The following is a 19,242-nucleotide window of genomic DNA, read 5'->3' on the forward strand; positions in this document are numbered from 1 at the left end:
GATTTCAAGAAAGCATATAAATGAAATAAATATTTATAAACAAATTACTAAACAAAAGCCAATGGTATATAAAATCATCAAATGATTGCATTCATAATTATTGAAACTTATCAGAATAATTAACAAACATGGACACACAGTCCACGAAGGTAAATAATCAAACACAGTTTATGCCACGAAAACAAACATAGACACATAATTCACGAGGATAAGTAATCAAATGTGGTCGAAGCCATAAAACAAACATGGACACACGGTCCACGAGGGTAATGCTAACCAAACGTGACTTGAGGCCATGAAACAAACGTGAGTACGATGCTCACGAATAACCATCCATCCGTTCCACGTGCGTTAGCCATCGCATAGGGCTAGCACCTCCTATAACACCCTGCTAGATATGTGTACCATTGCATGTCAAGGGCTAACGGAATTACCGTTAGCAACCAGTGTTCTGTATAAAGTTCCTTTCAAATTCAACTTCAACCATGCGAGAAAATGATCATTATTCAATCAAATATTTTCTTTTCAATGTCAAACTCACATAAAATTTTTTTTATACCAACCCAATATCTGATAGAATAAAATCTCATAGTCAAAGTATAAACTTGTATTTATTGATTAACTAACATCACTAAACTGATAAAGGTATTTTCATAAAATAAGGAAGTTTAATCAACAAATTAGTCCATAATCACATTGTTGTTATTAAAATAATTTACATAAAGATATAATATTTTAGCAAAGATAAATTTGATTGAAAAATTAGTTGAGACGCTATCCACTTACCTGTAATATCCTCAAAGCTCCAAACTCTTTTCTTATGACTCTATTTGAGCTTCCCTTCTTCCAAACATTCTATAATATATAATAATATTTTAATGGACTTTATTTTTTTAAACCAACAAGATCCCATTTCGAGAGAACCCATGTAACATCTCAATTTAAATTTTGATAATTAATTTGAGATAATAAAAATTTTGGAACATATTTAGAAGTAAGTTAATTATTTAAGAGATAATTATTAGATCTAACTTAAGATATAATTTTAAGTTAAGATTTAAAAAATTATTATCATTATTATTATAATTAGGAAAGAAGAAAAAGAAATATAATAAAGAGAGAGATTGAGAAATAAAATATAAATATATATATATATATATATATGAGTGCGTGTGTATAGGAATTAAAAAAAATAAAAAAAAAGAATAAAGGGGGGGACGTTTTTTTCGTGTGCGCAGTGTGATGCACATATAAATATATAAAAACAAAAAAAAAAAGGAAAGGAAAGAAAAAAAAGGGGTGGGACCCACAGTTTTTTTTTTTAAAGCCCACACCTATTCACTCCTCTTCCCTACGTGCGAGCAGAGTCAGAGAGAATGCGTCTCGCCGGTGCAAGAGATCTAAGTTTTAAAGGTAAGGATTTTTAATAAAATATTTAAGGTGTAATTTTAAGCTTTTAAAATTAAGTAAGTGGTTTTAAAATTTTTTCTTAACCATCCTTCCTCTTTAGTTTCTGATGTTGTTGTGGTAGAAAATCTAGAGTTTAGAAAAGAGATGAATTTATGTTGAATAAATGTAATTGTTGAGGTGTTAGTGGTATAATAAATGTTATAGAGTATAAATTTATTGATGAGCTTAGAATTTGAGGCTTATGGATCAAACCCTAGGCTATATTTTTATTAAATCTGAAAATATATGTTAGTTTATTGATATTTATATAATTATTTGAGATGAAAAATGAATTATTATGGCTATAGGATGATGATTTTAAGCTTAAGACTCAATTTTTAATTTTTAGGTATTTTAGATGCGAATTTATGAAATAAAAAGAAAAAATTTTGATAATAGAAATTGATTTAGAGGTTGATTTTAGCTTATTAATGTTTATTGATAACTAAAAGAGGAGTTAGAAATTTTATTTAATAGTACTAACTCTAGATTTGTATTAAGATTGAGATTAAAAATTGTTATATTCTCTAATTCTATTATTAGAGTTATTTTATTAGTTTCAATATTGAAACTAATATTCATAAATAATGTTATTTGAAGATTGTGTTGTTAGTGAAGATTATGATGGAGAGAAATTATAAAGAATAATTTATTGAAAAAGCTATGAGGTAACCATACTTTTAATTTGTGATTAGTGTTACTTCATATTAATTAGGTAATTATTGATAAAATTATGAATTATTGTTGAGAAATTACCTTGTTATGTTTATGAAAAAATTGTGAAATTATGTATATGCATTTTAAAGTATTTTTGCCAAGTGATATGTCATATTATAATATTTTTAAAAGGAAAAATTGTGAAGATTATGATATTGTATAATTAGACAATATTATTATGAATTTCTTGATTATTGTGGGAGGTGTTAAGAGACTTGTTGTTGTATCTATGTGCCACATGGTACACCTCTATTAGAGCCTAATAGGTGGCCTGTAAGGGTTCGAACTAATCTACCTTTGATTGGGTAATTTACCACTGAGTAAGGGCTATGGCTAAAAGTTAATGAAAAAGGGAAATAAAAATGGTTGTTTGTTATACATTGTAATATTTCTTGTATTTTTGTTGGAATTATATGACTGTTGTTTCCCTACTTAGCAAGCACACATTTAACTATTTGTATAAGCTATCATAAATTAGCATTGGTTACTGGGACTTTTAAGTCTTATTATGTGGTTAATAATTTTCAAGAGAACAGCCATGAATGACGCGTGGAGGAGTCCTTGAGTTTAGTGGCATAGATCCACTGTCTCTTTTAAATATTTAATTTATAATTTTTAATGTATTATATTGCCAATACTAGGACTTTTTGTTTATTAACAATTATATGAATGTAATGATGTAACCATGCCTTTCAAACTATTTCTACTTTTGGTACACTGTAATGGCTAAAAAAAAATTCTCCTAATTTATATTTTCTTTAAATTAGTTTTATAGAAAATGGAAGAGTGAGTTACTGAAACTTATGCTAATAGCTTACTTGAAGGTCCAAAGTTTTAATTTTTGTTAGTAATAAATTAATTTTATTTAGTTTAAAATTTTAGGAAAATTACCAAAGTATTCATGTTTTTTATGTTATTAGAAGAAATTTTGGGCTCTCTTTTGTAATTTTTGCAATTTCATAAAGTTCAAATTTATATTCTCTCTCTCTCGGTCAATACGCACGCACCGCCTCTTTTTTTTTCCTTCTCCTTCAGCATTTTTGAAAAATCCAGAACCACTGAGAGTCAGAGAAATCTTTCATTCATTCTCTACTCATATCCTCCTCGCCGTTGTTCTTCATTTCTTCCCTCACCACCGTTGGCTTGAATCTTTCCTTTTCTTCTATCGTACGTCCACCGTTGAGCTTGCTTGTTTCTTCTCTATTGAGGATCTACTGTGAAACGGCATTGCTTCTCATTTCCCCTGTCTCTGGTTGCTGTCGATTTTCTGCTCATTGTTGATAAAGTGTGCTTGGTCTTTGCCTCTTCTTCCTCCTTAGCTGCTGTGTTCAGATTATCGGAGTTTGTTGTTGCAAGAAAGCTGTTTAAGTCGATCTACTCCTTCCTTACTCAGGCTTCACTGTTGATTCCTTCTTCTCCCTCCTTCGGCGTCGTCTAGGTGATAGTGAGTGGAGCTCGTCCTTCTTCCCATCCATTGGTCCACCATTGTTACAGGTACTATTGTGGGTTTGAGATCTTCTTCCTCCTCTACTCTTCTTTGACCGTGTGATGGCTTCCCCTGTTTCTTCTTGGTTCAAGGTCGTCAATGTGTTCAAGTATGGGTAGCCATGGGTGCGTCGGTTTCATCATCTCTATTTGCTTAGATGACTTTCTCATCCTGCTGCTAACTTGTTGATTAAGATGGGTGCTAAATATGTGAGTGTGTTATGTGGCTGAATTGTGACTTATTTCTTGTTGTTGCTACGTGTAAATAGGAGGAGTAATGAGATTTAAACAAGTTGAAAATTTAGTTCTAGGAGTGTGATTTTTGGTAGATAAATGCACTTGTGTTTATGTTAAAAAAGAGGAATTAGATTTAGTTTTCTTTAATGTCCAATTGAATTTTTTTTCTATTAAAGAATTAAAATTGGGTTGGCTAATTAAGTTCAATATCAATTTTGTGATTTGTAGGATATGAGATTGAAGGGAAAGAGGTTTGGTGTTAGTCTGAGAATTAATGGATGATTAAGTGTTCGATAAAATGCCTCTAGGAAAGTTTTGCTTGAATATCTTAGATTTATGAAATTTGATTAGTTGTTGTGATAGATACATTTAGTTTGAATGTTATTGATCCATGAATTTAGCTTGTAGGTTACAAATTAAAGGAATTTAATTATTATGAATTTATATGTGACTTTAAATTCTTGGGGATAGAATGGTTATTAACAAAGTGTTAGATAAAATATGATAGGTTAGAAAATTCTAATTGTATGGTTGGAAACAATGTACCGAAGAGAAAATGTTATCTCAAGTAAATAGGTTGATATGGCTAAAGCATTATGGAGGAAATTAGTGACATAAATGATAGTGCTTAAACATTATTACCTATAAATCTAAATTGGACTTTTGCAAAGGAGTACATTAAAGGAATTATTGAGATCTTATCTAAGTCCTGGAATTATTGAGAGTTATAAGGTTGAAGAGTGTATAAGTTATATTATCAATTTAGAAGTCATACTTGGATGTTTGGAAATGATTGGTTAAGAAAATTAAATGTTATATGTTTATTCAATAGTTTGGAATGTTATTCATTAAATGTTTAGTAAAAAGCCTAAGGAAAAACTTTTATGTATAAATTTTTTTGCTAAAATTTTTTTTTTATTTTTTCGAATGGATTTCCTTTAAAGAGATTTGTTGATTCAAAAGTAACGTTCATTAAAATTTTATTATACTTTATAAGGTAATTATAAGGAAGATAGCTCGATTGGAGTTGTAAGAAATGAATTTTGAGTTTCGAAGATTCTACAAGTAAGTGAATAGCGTCCCAACTAATTTATCAATTAATTTTTCTTATTAAAATTTATTTGTTACTTTGATTATTTTAATAATAATTATGTTGATTAGTGAATACTTTGTTAATTAAATTTTTTATTTTTAAGTTTTAAGATGGTGGTAAAAATGATTCATCATAACATATGAATGTTTTATCCCTTATGAGATATCTTTTCAGGATTAATAAAATTTCTTTTCATTAGCATTGAAAATATTTGATTATTCAATAAATGTAAGCATGAGCATTGGATATAAAATTTGATTGTCGCAAGTTTAATGCTTAAAAATATTCATGCGAGTTTAATTTTGAGCATGAGAACTTTATCTTGAAAGTGATGATTTTTTTGCATGTTTGAAAATAGTTTTAAAAAGAAATTTTATACAGAACACTAGTTGCTAACAACAGTTCCATTAACCCTTGACATGCCATGATACACTTAGCTAGCAGGGTGTTTATAGGAGGTGCTAGCCTCGTGCGATGGCCAACACATGAGGAACGAAGGGATGGTTATTCGTGAGCATCGTACTCACATTTGTTTTCGTGGCATAAGCCGCATTTGGTTATTTATTCTCGTGGACTGTGTGTCCAATTTGTTAATTGTTCTGATAAGTCCCTATAATTGTGAATCCAATCGTTTGATGATTTCATATTCTATTAGTTTTTATTTAGTAATTTGTTTATAAATATTTATTTTATTTATGTGCTTTTTTGAAATCAAGTGATATTATCATTTGCTATGATAGTTCAATGATTTGAGATTTTATTTGAAATTTATAAAGCCATTTTATTATGAATTTTATTAAAATTTTATTAAAATTTTGTCTATTTAATTTACATAACTATTTCAAACCTTTCATTTTATTTATGTTTTATTGTTTATTATTAGAATGTTATTCACTGAAAAATTATTTTGATCTCAGATACCTTAGTTGACGTTGATCTTCCTGCCAATCCTTGAACACTTATAAACAGGTGGAGGATTGATTTAAATTTTTCTTTTGATGTAATTATAAGTGTTTTTATATCTTATTTTTATTTTATTTTTTTAAAAAAGTACGAATAGATGCTCCACATAAGTTATAACTAGGACTTTTATTTTGATATATATGCTGTCTGTTGACTAGAAGGAGCTAAGCTCCTGATTTATTTGATATTTTGATTACATCAATGTATTGTATAAATTTTGAGAGATTTTATTTACAAGAGGAGTTTTGTTTGAAATTTTTATAAACATGTTGAAACTTTGTTATAATTATTAGTGTCAAAAGTGTTATAATTTTAATATAAATCTGATTTAATTTTAGAAATAGAGTAAATTTATGATTTAAGGTTTACATGGATGTGTGAAATGGTTTAAATTTTGGGGCGTGACATACAATTTGGATGACTGTAACTTTGATTTCTGATTTATTTTGGATGGATGGAAATGGCATGATTATGAGGCTGAATAATTAGCTTGTTTTGAAAATTAATTAAATTATTTATTTTAGTTATTGGTCTATGGTTTGCACTTGTTGGGAGTATAAGGATGGAAAATATGATTTTAGCCTTATGGCATGTGAAAGGTAAAAATTTATCTAAGATGTTGTATTGTGCAAGCTTAAGCCAATTATAAAATATTTTTATATTAAATTTATTGATATAAAATATGTTAAGTGACTGTAACCCAATTATGGTTGTAAACGTATATTAATTGTATAAAATTATTTTGTATTATTTGAAAAAGAATTTAATCTTTTCTACCATAGTAGTTAATTTAAAAGGATAAGTATTTTATAAGCCTATGTTTTATTATTTTTTTATCATGGTAGTGTTTTAAATTATAGAATTATTTTAAAAAAATATAGGATAAGTTGACTTTTGTTTACCATAGTAAATACTTTTCTACCATGGTGAGTTAAATTGTTTTTAAAAAAAAAAATTTAAGGTGCTACAACCCACTCAACTAAAGTTAACAATAATAATTTTAAAGTTTTAAGAACACAATTCATTCATAAATATTATTTTTAGACTTTTTATCAAATATTTAATGTGCGACATTTCAAACCATAATAAAAAAATCATTTATCAAGTACTTTAATTTAATTTCTCTCTCTCTCTCTCTCTCTCTCTCTCTCTTTTCTTTCTTCTTCTTCTTATGTGTGTGTGTGTATTTTTTTTTCCAAGTAATTAGTAGGCATTTATATTCAATCCAAATAATATTTAAAAATAATACTCTAATCCACCATGTTCTAAGTACACTTAATTTAGTTAAACTATTTGACAATTCTCAATTTATCTCCATATTTTCTTGTGATCTATTTTTACTCATAAATCATAATAAACCTTGTCAACCATCCTTATACTTCCTTTATACTTAATAAATATAATACAAACATATTATATAATCCTTTCTCCCACTTTGATACTTTAAAGCTCATTCATTTCCACCTCTCACCTTAATTCCAATAGTGTTATTAATTTTCTAACAAGTAAATCACAATCCTAAATTAATTATTTATTATTTCCTTAATATAAGTAAGATGATATCCAACATTTCAATTTCTAACAACTAGCAAAATTCTCTCTATCCCAAATAAAATCTCTCTATGCTCTTAATTTTACTAGCTATATAATTCTTTCAATGCATTGATGGTATATAACTTAATTTTAAATAATGTCTCAATTAAACATATGCAGCCAGCTATTTCCTCATCAAATTAATAACTCAATCATAATCCAACAAGAGCAAGAGAAATTTTTCCATTCATTTATGTCTTTTTAATATTAATGAAGCACTAAAATTCAACTCACAATAATTATCCAATCATTTAATCAACTTTTACTATTATTTTATCATCAAACATTCAGCTTAATTAACAAAATAAGTTGGTGGATAATATCAAACAAAACAGCACCTAAACCCCACACACAACTTGCAACAGCAAATTGAAGAAAAGAATAGAACCATCAACTAGAAGAGCGAAGAAATCAAGCTTACCACACACACAAACGATGCCAGCTGCAGAGGAGGAAGAATAATTAAAAACTGAACATGCACAGCCATGACACACAGCAGAAACGGGGAAGAAGATTCAACCTTTCAGATGTGAAATTTTAACAGCAAAGCTGGAAGACCGACAGTAAAGCTAGAAGATCTGAAACCACTTACTTCCCTTAGACACAGAGTAAGGGTCGATGACAGAGAAGGAGTATTTATTGACTCAACCTCACTGCTGTAAATAATGTGAATAGAGAGAAGAGAAACAGAAATTTCATATCAGAAAAAGGAGAGATTGAGCTTACTATGCACGCACATACGGACGTCCAACTGTTGAGGAAAAGAAAAAAACAGAGATGAGCACGCACGCATGAAAGTCTGTCATCCACAAAACAGAGTCGAAACGAGGAAGAGATGTAGCTACTCCATACAACAGAAACGAGTGAACAGTAGAGGAAAAGGATGAACATTTGTCGGCGGTGAAGAAACGAGCACACTAACGGTGAGGTTTTATGGAAGTGCAGCAGGAAAGGAAGAGGAAAAAACAGAGGAAGAATCGTGAGCCATCTCTCTCTTCCTGTGTGCATCACCGACTTAGGGATAGAAGAATTTGAATAAAAAAATCCATGGGAAAAATTACAAAACAAGACTAAAATTTTTAAAAAAATTACAAAACAAACCCAACTAGATTTTTATTAATGATATTGTAATTTTAATTTTTTTTTTTCTGAACTAGGAGTAAGAGCACTTTAATATTTCCTCCATATAAAGAAAAATAAAACTAACATTTGGCCTATGAATGTTTCGAACTCCATCTTCATATAAGTAATTAGTATAAATTTTATTTAATCAATACTCCTCATGTACTATAAACTAAGATAATTAAATAAAATCTTGGTAGGGAAAGAAAATTATTTAACTTATATTTTTGGGTCATTACAAGGAAAATGCTCTGGCGAAAATAAACAAGCTCCCATTCTCTGATACATGAACAGGTCTAGCACATTAACTCCTGCTACAATATTCTTTTTAATCTGTTCAAATCCCCCAAAAGCACCAGAATCTGAAGAGTTTTCTCCTCAAACCTCAACCCCATTATTCCTACTAGCTGCCATTATCTGTGAAAGTAGCAACTCAAGACTTGAGAGAAGTTCTTGCGGCTGAACTGCATCTGCGAGGTCCATTCCAGGTAATATCATTTTACATGAATTTTTTGCAAAAATCTTTGCAACTTCTTCGCAACCATCTCTTTTAACGGTGTTATAAAATCCAGCAGTCAACTCATAAGGATGGGATTGCATTCTGTACCAAGGGTGCATTAGCGGGACTTTGCCATATGGCAGAAATAACAGGGCTATTAAATAACACACTTTAAAGTTTAATCCACAGGAAAACAAACTGATTGTGAGCCAAACTTATGGAAAATATAAATTGCAATTATTTACCTATAAATTAGTATAAACACTTATATCAGAGCAAATAATAAGTTCCAGAATCCCAAATTCATACCGTTATTGCAGAGCCCATGAAATGAGAGAATGCAGACTTAAAGCTCTCACAGAAACTTTGGTAGGCTTGGAGTGGAGTTTTCCCATTAAGAACAGGAAGATCATCAACCCCTAATGAGAGGCATTCTTTATAGTATTGTCCAGACCGATCTGTGAAGAAAATACTGGGCTTGGATTTACCAATCTGGGATGCCCACTTGGGTAGTGGGATATATGGCCTTTTAGAGCCGTGAAAGCAAAGAGATACATGGAACTTGAGACCCATTTTGTGAACCATATCAGCCACAGCAAGATAGCCAGACCAATCATATTTTCCCATGGCATCTTTCTCAGCAATTCCCCACCAAACAGGAAGCTCAACACCCTCAACTTCTAGTAGCTTCAATGCTTTCATGCCAGCTGCAATTGCTTTAGAATTGTTTATCGTTTTGCAGTCTAAAGAAACTGCATCTAGTGGCAGCCCCACAAACAATCTGATGCCATTTCCCTGCACAATACAATTTCATGCGAGTTAGCCACATTTGAATTCTTGACACTTTGATAATCCCTTTGTTATCCTCTGAAGAATTACAACTTTAAGATATAACTCTCTTTTCTTTTGAGAAAAAAAGATCAAAAACAGTAACTCTCAATCTTATTTAATGTCAATTAGGAGAAAAAAAGGAAAATGTGCCACTAAATGTAATCCCCATCCTTCTCCCATCCCCAACAAAGTCACTCTTCTCTCCTTAACCTTCCCACCATTTTGACCATCAACTAGACTGCGGTTGAATTTGGCAATGAACTTGATCAATATGCCAGAAGCAGAGTACTAGCTAGTAACCCAAATAAAGGCAAGTTTTGATCCATAAATGACGCAAACACAATCCCCAAGGTAGCTGGAAAATATGGGGGGGAGGGAGATAGTATTGCGGGTGATGGGGCCAGTGAAAGCTAAGGAATAAGTGAGTGGTGTATGGGAGGGTCTCTATTCTTTAGTATCTGAATTACAATCAAGACAAAATTATATAGACAAGTTGCAAGGAATCAAAGTTTAAGGATTGAGTTATAGTAGAATTAAAAGTATAAGTTGGAGGATTAATTTCCTCAAATTTAAAAGAAAAACTTAAAAAAATTGGAAAGAAGGAAAATGGGGTACCACTGGTATTGTAGCTCTACCTTACCAAATGGCACCCAAATTACATTATATAAAGATGTAAAATCAAGCCATTTTATTTATAGATATTTGCATGTACTCTGTTTCTCACATCAGAGAGAGAGAGAGAGAGAGACCAGAATGACTGTTGAGGAAGGAGAAGAATACTTTAGATAAAGATACGTGTAAGCATTTGGTCGGAAGCAAAATGTTAACCGTAGAATGAAATTACATCCTTTTTTTAAGTTTCAGAATGACATTATTCCACAAAAAAAAAAAAAAGAGTTAAAGATGCTAGACGCCTGATAAAAAAGTTCTACAACATTTTTGTTTATAGATATTTGCAGCGGTTCAATTTTACTTGATCCTTCCTATGTCTTATCGGTGTTTCTTATAGAACATCCCTTATTTTGGAATATTCAAAGGTAATCAAAGCGTTCCACCAAGCATAAGATTTTGACGATCCCTGTTTTTTGCCCAAGTTGCTTTTTCCCTTCGTTTTGCGAACGTAGTCAGAAGATCATAAAATTTTTATATAAATCAACGGATGAACAGGATTTTTTTATTACATTAAATGGTTATGATATGCTAAACAAACTATATATGACATTTATTAATAAATAAACTAGTTTATACTATCCCCTAAACCAATGGCTTAGATCTATTATGTGAAGGAGAAGTATCATTATTGGATTATCAGATATAAACAGATTGAATTATAGGAAAAAAAATGTTGTAGATCCAACGGTCAAAGCTGGTGCGAGAAGTAATCGGAAGATCCAGCATTGGCTCGTCCTTCTCTTGCAATTTTCACTACTTCTCCATTCGCTACGTCTCCTTCGTTGGTGTTGCTATGGAGAATCCAATTACTTGTTTATTAATTTAGATAGAAATGTATGGATGAATTCTTATCGTTATATCTTTCTCATCATGCATTCTAAATTAAATTAATAATACCGTCTTTTAAAAAAGAATAATATTATCACATTACATAAAAAAATTTCACAAAAGAAGCGATAGTCTAGTTACCCAAAAAATACATCACATCATATAAAATTTCTTCAAAGGTTTTTGATAATTTTCTATTATCTTATCTAGCGAATTATAAGTCATTTATCCAATTTATCTAATATATGTAATTCTTTTTGAATTTTCTAATATGGATTTAAACACTCTTTAACTTTTTACCATACTTTTATAAAGGATCGATATTTATGAATGGGCACATGGATTAAAAAAATGAGATAATAAATGTTAAAACTTTTGATGGTAAAATATATTAAACATGATACAAAATAAATTTTTTCTTTATTAATAAAGACTAAGAACATAATAATGAACAATTGTGGCTCACATTTTTGTTTTTTGAAACATACAAAATAAAAATTGTCTCTTGCTATGAACAAAGCCTTGTCTAAATCTCTTCTACTTTAAGACCATCAGATTTCGGACTTGTGTATCAGGGTTGGACTATATTTGGTCGACGAAATTATAAAAGCAGAAAGCATCAGGAATGTGCATAATTATTCCATCCTTGAGAGAATTGATTCACTTCCTACTTGATTTTCAAATCATCAACACCGAATCTTTTAACATGTTGGCAAGCAGAGGTGGAGACAGGAGAACCATAGTCCTCCTAACTTTTTAATTTTTTTTAGTAAAATGTAAGGGTTATATATTTTTGACCCTGCTAAATTGATACATTATATAAGCCTTAAAATATTAGATAAAATTTTTATTTTAATTTTATAATAATCTTTTACATATGTATAGTCTAATTGTTGCAGTAACTTGAAATTATAGCTGTCATAGGATCTACTTATTTTCAATAAGATAATATTACAGTTGCTTTTAAAACATTGATATCATTTAATTTTGCTTTCATTTTTACATTTAATGAAAGAAATTATAAAAATTATTACTAACAAATTTTATAAAGCACTACAACAAAAATCCTAAGATATATTAAATGAAGAACATATCAATTAAAAAAATTAAATAATGAATTCAATAAACAAGTAACAAAGTTTTTTTATATTAAATAGAATTTTAGATCCTAATGTATTTAATTATTCAATACTTATGAAAAAGATGAAATATTTACCAATGTAATGATAATTTATATTAAGAAAAAAATTTTAAAATTTTTTATTATAAACATGATATATATATATATATACACACACATATATTTTTTCTATATATACGCGCGTGCATGCGTGTGTGCGTGTGTAATTGAATATAAATATATAGCTTGAAATATTTATATCATGTTAGTAATACATATAAATTTAATTTTTTTTATATATGCTTTTTTATTTTAATTTTTAAATAAAATTTTTTGGCTCCATCGCAAGTTTGGGATGCCCCCCTTCGGATCATCAACTTCAGTCAGCATCATGGACGCGTGCCATTGGTTTGATTTTGGTTCAAAACTTTCAATTTCTTTCTTAGGCGTTTTTTTTTTTTTTGGCGTTTTGATTTCTAATAAGTTTTTTTCAGACTGAGACTTTATTCATATTCTTTTAGGAATGAGGCTCATTTTCTTTTTTTTTTTTTTTTCTTTCTTTTTTCCTTTTTATTTTGTGAATTTTTCTGTTTGTAATTGCTTTTATATAAAAAAGAAAGAAAGAAAGAAGAAATATATTGTTGCTTCAACAATATTAAACCACATATAACGACAAATTTTTTTAACTGCCAGATCATTTGAAAAATATATATTATGCACATGCCTTGACATGGTGAAAAGAATGGAAGGACAATTCAAGACAACGAAACTAATGAGATTGAGTCAAGTAAAAGAGTATATAAAACGGACTAATCCTTTAACGATATAGTGAACTAAAATTTAAATTTTTATTAAGAGGGATGCCCTTATTTAATACTTAAAGGAAGTTCAAATAGAATTACTTTCAATAAAAAGATAATTGCATACAAGTTAAAAATTCAACACAATAGAAAGAATGAAATGTACTATATCTATTTAAATTTAAAATATTTAAAATCACTAAGAAGGACATCCTTAAGCATTGTTCTCCCTCTTAAAAAACATTCAAATAATGGTATAACCCATATAACCATTATAAGGATTAAGATGCATTTTTATCTTTGAATTTTTTTTTCAAGGAACAATGAGCACCCTATATTGATAAGTGAAGCAATTTTTTTCCTAAACTATTTTTCTAAGGAGCAAAAAATACTTTTGGTTAGTCAGCCATTAACTTTGTTGTTTTTGCTATTGTGACATTTGTGTGCAACTCACATGCATTGATATATAGGACTCTAACTATGTTTTTTGATACCATATATATAAAAGCGCTAGGCATCCTGAAGTCTTGTTAAAATAAAACTTAATAAATATTGTTGAAATATTAAATATTTTTATATTTAATAGTTTAAATATTATTATTTATAAATATTCATTTAAAATTTATAAATTATTTTTTAAATATTAACAGCTCAAATTTAAAAACTTATAGATGACTTGTAATTTTTTATATATTAATCATATTTTTAATATTGATTAAATTTTTTAAATTTTTATGTTCTTCTCTATAAAATATTTCACTATCTAAATTTAATGTTCTATGTATGCCACAATGTTAGGGGTAAAATTAAAAACATGACATATCAAGACTAACATGCCAACAAAAAATATTTATTTGAAAGATATCAACTGTCCCATTAATGTGCTACAAAAAAAAGAAGCTATTTAACAAGATAATAAGGGACAGATGAAGGGGCAAAATGTCTATTAATTTAAAAGTTTATTTTTTTCATTTTTAATACAAAGTTGCAAAATAAGAAAAGTAAAAATATTAAATTGAGTGGTGCTAGTTTGGAGGAAGGGCGTTAGTTAATCAAAAACATTATAAAGAATTTAATGCACTTAATTAATATTAAAAATATAATCAATATATAAAAAAAATATACAAGTCATTTATAAATTTTTTTAAAAAAACTAGTTTGAGTTGTTAATATAAAAAAAATAATTTATAAATTATATATATATATATATATTTTATAAATAATAATATTTAAATAATTAAATTTTATTTTAATAAAACTTTAGGGTATTTAGTGCTCCAACAACAAGACTTCAAGATGTCTGGCACTCTTAATAAAAGAGTTTAAGGGGAAAATGGTTATCAAAAGGCATGGTCAAAATCCTATTTATCACTACGTGTAGGCCCCATATACATGTGACACTAGTAGAAAATGATTGACTAATAAAAAAGGTTTTTTGCTTCTTAAAAAAAATGATTCAATGAGAAATTATCTCACTTATTAACACAAGATATCCAATGCTCCTAAAAAAAATTAGTGGTACAAATGCACATTAACCTTATATTATTCCATTCCATTAGGGGGAAAAAAAAGACTCCCTGGCATGCAGTCAAAGAAAACACTATTGTTTTTCGTTTCTATACCGTTTTTTTTTTTAAGGAAAAATAGTATGTGTTTGTTTGGTTGTAGTACTTTTTTTTTTGGGCAATCTTGTGTTCATTGTATGTTCTTTACAACAATTTTCATAGAAAACTTATATATTTAAGCTTATATAGTTAATATGCTTTTATCTAATTAAATTAAGGCATATGGATCTTTTATAGATTATTTGTTCTATAATAAATTACTGTTATTAATTAAATTAATACATTAAAATTCACATGTCATAATTTGATTTGATATAAATATATTAAGTATATAAGGTTAAGTTCATAAATCTTACCCATAATATTCCTACATTCAATGCAAACAACTGATGATGGAATGATAACAAAAAATTGTAACTAAATTAAATTTAAATTTTTATTCACATGTAGCATAGTGAATCTACTAGTTTTTTTTTTTAAAAAGATCGTGATAATTTTGACTATGTTTTAATTATAATATTAATTTAAAATATAATTTAATATTTACTAATACAAAATTAATTTCCTACAATTACTACAATTCTTTTTTTTTTCCTCCTGAATAGTACTTGAATTTCATTATAACAGTGAAAACAAAGTTAACAAACAGGGATCAAAGAAGTCACAGAAGAAGAGCAACAAGCCAAGAAAAGCATAACACTAACGATCAAACAAAAACAAGAGAACATAAAACAACAAGAAAACTCAACTTTAGAAGCCAAGCTATGAAAGATCCCCGAAGCAAGAGTTTGCCACCTCCAATCACAAGTGCTCAGGTTGCCAGATTTGATCAGCTTCAAGAAACCAAGATTATGGGATTCAATAACAACTCTTTGGAGGATAGAAAACCTTCTGTGGCATCACTGGCAAACTCAAACTCTAATTAGGATTTCTACCACATTCTCTTGATCCTTGCAACTCTTATTGCTACTGCTACATATATTTCATCAGCTATTTTCTCCACATATCCAAAACAAACATACCGTAAGCTCTTCTTAAATGCTAGGACTCCAATAGCTCCCCAGAATCCTGTCATGAAACCAAGGGCAACAACGAAGTAAAACAGGATCTTTTCTTTTTTGTTATCGTCATCTTTGCCTTCATAAGTTGGAGCTTCTTTATTGTCACCACGGTTGCATTTTTTCAGCATAGGTTCTGCACATAGATATTGATTTCCAACATAGATGGATGAATCCTGAAGAGCGAAGAACTGGTTTCCCTCTGGAATTGGCCCCGAAAAGTTGTTGTATGATAAATTCAAGTGGCTCAATAATGTCAAAGAAGACATGATACTTGGAAGTGCGCCTTCAAGTTGGTTCCATGAGAGGTCCAATGATTCAAGCCATTTCATTTTCCCTATTTTGCTTGGGATTTCTCCTGATAAAGAGTTGTATGATAAATTCAAGCTAACCAATCTAGTGAGAGAAGTTAGAACTTCTGGTATAAAGCCAGCTAGGTTGTTGATTGACAAGTCCATGTTAATTACATACTGGAGAGTTTTTGTGTAATCAAGTTCTCTTCCTTTCATGAATTGCTTCACATCTACTTCTTCCCATTTATCAAAAAATGGTACGCTTCCTTTCACAAATATCTTGACAACTTCTTTTTCCCTTTTACCAAAATATGTAAAATCTGATCCATAATCCAATGCTTGCTTATTTATCATCATTCCCTTAAGATTCCTAATGCAAAAAGGAATTGTGCCTTTGAAGTTGTTACCTGCAAGATCCAAGCTTTGCAAGTAAGGGAGTTGGCAGAGGCTTGATGGCATACTACCATTAAATCTGTTTTGGTGAAGCCTAAGAATTCTCATTATACTAGAATAGCCCCACATACTTGAAGGTATATTTCCATATAGTTCATTGTTGCCAAGAGCCAAAATTTGCAAGTTGTTGCAAGATCGCAAGGTTGATGGAAGCTCTCCATGCAAACTATTATTGCTCAAGTTCAAGGATTGTAATAAATTAGACCTACAAAATGACTGAGGAATGGTGCCTGATAACTCATTGGATGATAGATCCATCAATTTTATGGAAATTTCACCCAAACAGCTAGGAATCTCACTGGATAAATTATTTTTTTGACAGATCCAAGTCTTGAAGCCACCAATTCAATTTACATAGTGATTTTGGAATAGAAACATTCAAAAGGTTTTTACCAAGCAACAAACTAGGCAAATAGGGAATCATATCATGGAGATTTCTTAGGAGTTGTCCACTGATCTTGTTGTTGGAGAGGTCTAACACACGGAGATCCTCTTGTTGAAACCATGTTGGGAGGGCACCCTAAAGGCTAGTTTTTGGATAAGTCTAACCCAATTAACTTCTTTTGGCTTTGAAGCCATTGAGGAAATGGTGTGTCAATTTTGCAAGAAGACAAATTAAGATCTATCAACTAAAAAGGAGGTAACCATTTGGGTGCAAGCTCTATAGATATTTTGTTCATCCCTACCCTTAATTCTTGAAGATTAGATAGATTACCAAGGAGAATTTCCCCAAGAGCACCTTCCAAAGAGTTTGTTGAAAGATCCAAACTTTTCAAGTTTTGAAGCCATGCAAGACTTTCTAGGATATGACATTCTAGGTGATTTCCTGAGAGACCTAACACGCTTAAGAAAGACAATTTCCCTAAGAATGTCAGAATTGTTCCGTCAAGTGATTATCTCCAAGAATCAATGCTCATAATTTTGTGAAATTTCTAATGGATAATGGAATGGGGCCATAGAACATGTTTGAAGCCTAAGTCAAGTGTACAAGGTTCTTAAGTTGGACTAACCTTTCTGGAAGATCTTTCAACTCATTGTGACTCAATCTTAATGCATACACATATATTTTTGAAGCTTTTGAATGTTTCTCTTTGAAAGCTTTTGTTTGGGAACAAGTCCAATGATTTTAGATTGCAATTGATTTTGGAATTCCAAGGACAATAACATTCGAGAACAGAGAATTCATTGTTAGAAAGATTGACATGTTGAATTCTCTTAATGAACCATAATGGAATTGCAAAAGTCAGATTATTGCTAGAAAAGTTAAGGAATTTGAGGGAAGTAATGTTCTGAACAGCAGGAAAGAAACCAGTAAGTTTATTCCTAGCTAGATTCAGATAGGCTAGAAATGTGAACTCTCCTAACCATAATGGAATTGAGCCAAGAATATTATTGTTAGAAACGTCGAGTGATGTAAGGGATGACATGTTTTGAATAGTAGTAGGGAGTAACCCAGAAATTCGATTCCTCGATAGGTTCAGATGTGCTAGAAACTTTAACTGTCTTAACCATAAGGGAACAAAGTCAATAAAGTTGTTAGAAAGGTCAAGGGATCTAAGGAATGTCATGTTTTGAAAAGCCTCAGGTATGACATCAAGATCATTTTCTCCAAGGTTCAAGACTTGAACCTTGGAAGTAAGGGTGCAGGAGTTCACAAAACCATTAGAAGTGTAGGGGCTATAAATTTCACAATGCATAAAGTCTGCTTGTAACAAGAATGGGAGGTTGTAAATTACCTGCATTATGATATTCATCTCATTCTCAATGTGAAGTTCTCCCATGTTAATATATCGCATAGAAGAAAGTTGAGAGACCCAAGTAAAGTCATCCATGGATAACCAATTATCTTTTGAATAATTTAGTACATCAGACATGTAAACTCCATTGAGATCAAGAATTTACAAGTTGGTGAGGTTCCCAAGATGGTGGGGTGCCGTCCCATAAAAGAAACAGTGGGAAAGATTAATGGCCCATTTTGTATGTTGGAATTGATTTTGATGAAAATAAAAATAAATATGAAAATGAAAATAGATATAGAAATAAATATGAAAGTAAATTTTAAAAATATGTTTGGTATGTCTATGAAATCATGATATAATTGTTATTCAAAAGATCAAAATATCCTCCTTAAACTACATCCAGTCTTACCTAAAAGAAAACCACCATCTAGTTTCAGTCTACTAAATGAAAGCAATGAAATTTGTTTTCCTCAAATCAAACCCATTAATTATCTGATGCAAAATTACAATTGCAATCCAGAATTTGTAACAAAAAAAAAAACAAAACCACCATCCTGTCATGCTTTGCTCTTCGATGATGATGCCTATCGGTGTTTGAAATTTGAGTAAAGCTCTTATTGAGTGGAAATCAATCGATTGCTACAACATCCGCCATCTGTTCTAGCTTTCTTCCACTATGCTGTTCATCACTTTGATGCTGGTCAAAAGGTCACCGGCGGGGAGTG

At 30.0% G+C, this 19,242-nt stretch overlaps 1 pseudogene; it reads right to left on the reverse strand.

Moving 5' to 3' along the window:
• The window catches only part of LOC129316592 (inactive beta-amylase 9-like), a 39,469-nt pseudogene extending 22,433 nt beyond the window's left edge, over window positions 1-17,036 (reverse strand).
• Between the last annotated feature and the right edge of the window lie 2,206 nt (window positions 17,037-19,242).

Source organism: Prosopis cineraria, unplaced genomic scaffold, assembly GCF_029017545.1.
Source record: "Prosopis cineraria cultivar Desert tree isolate PC_DT_omini unplaced genomic scaffold, ASM2901754v1 PC7, whole genome shotgun sequence".
Classification (NCBI taxonomy): domain Eukaryota; kingdom Viridiplantae; phylum Streptophyta; class Magnoliopsida; order Fabales; family Fabaceae; genus Prosopis; species Prosopis cineraria.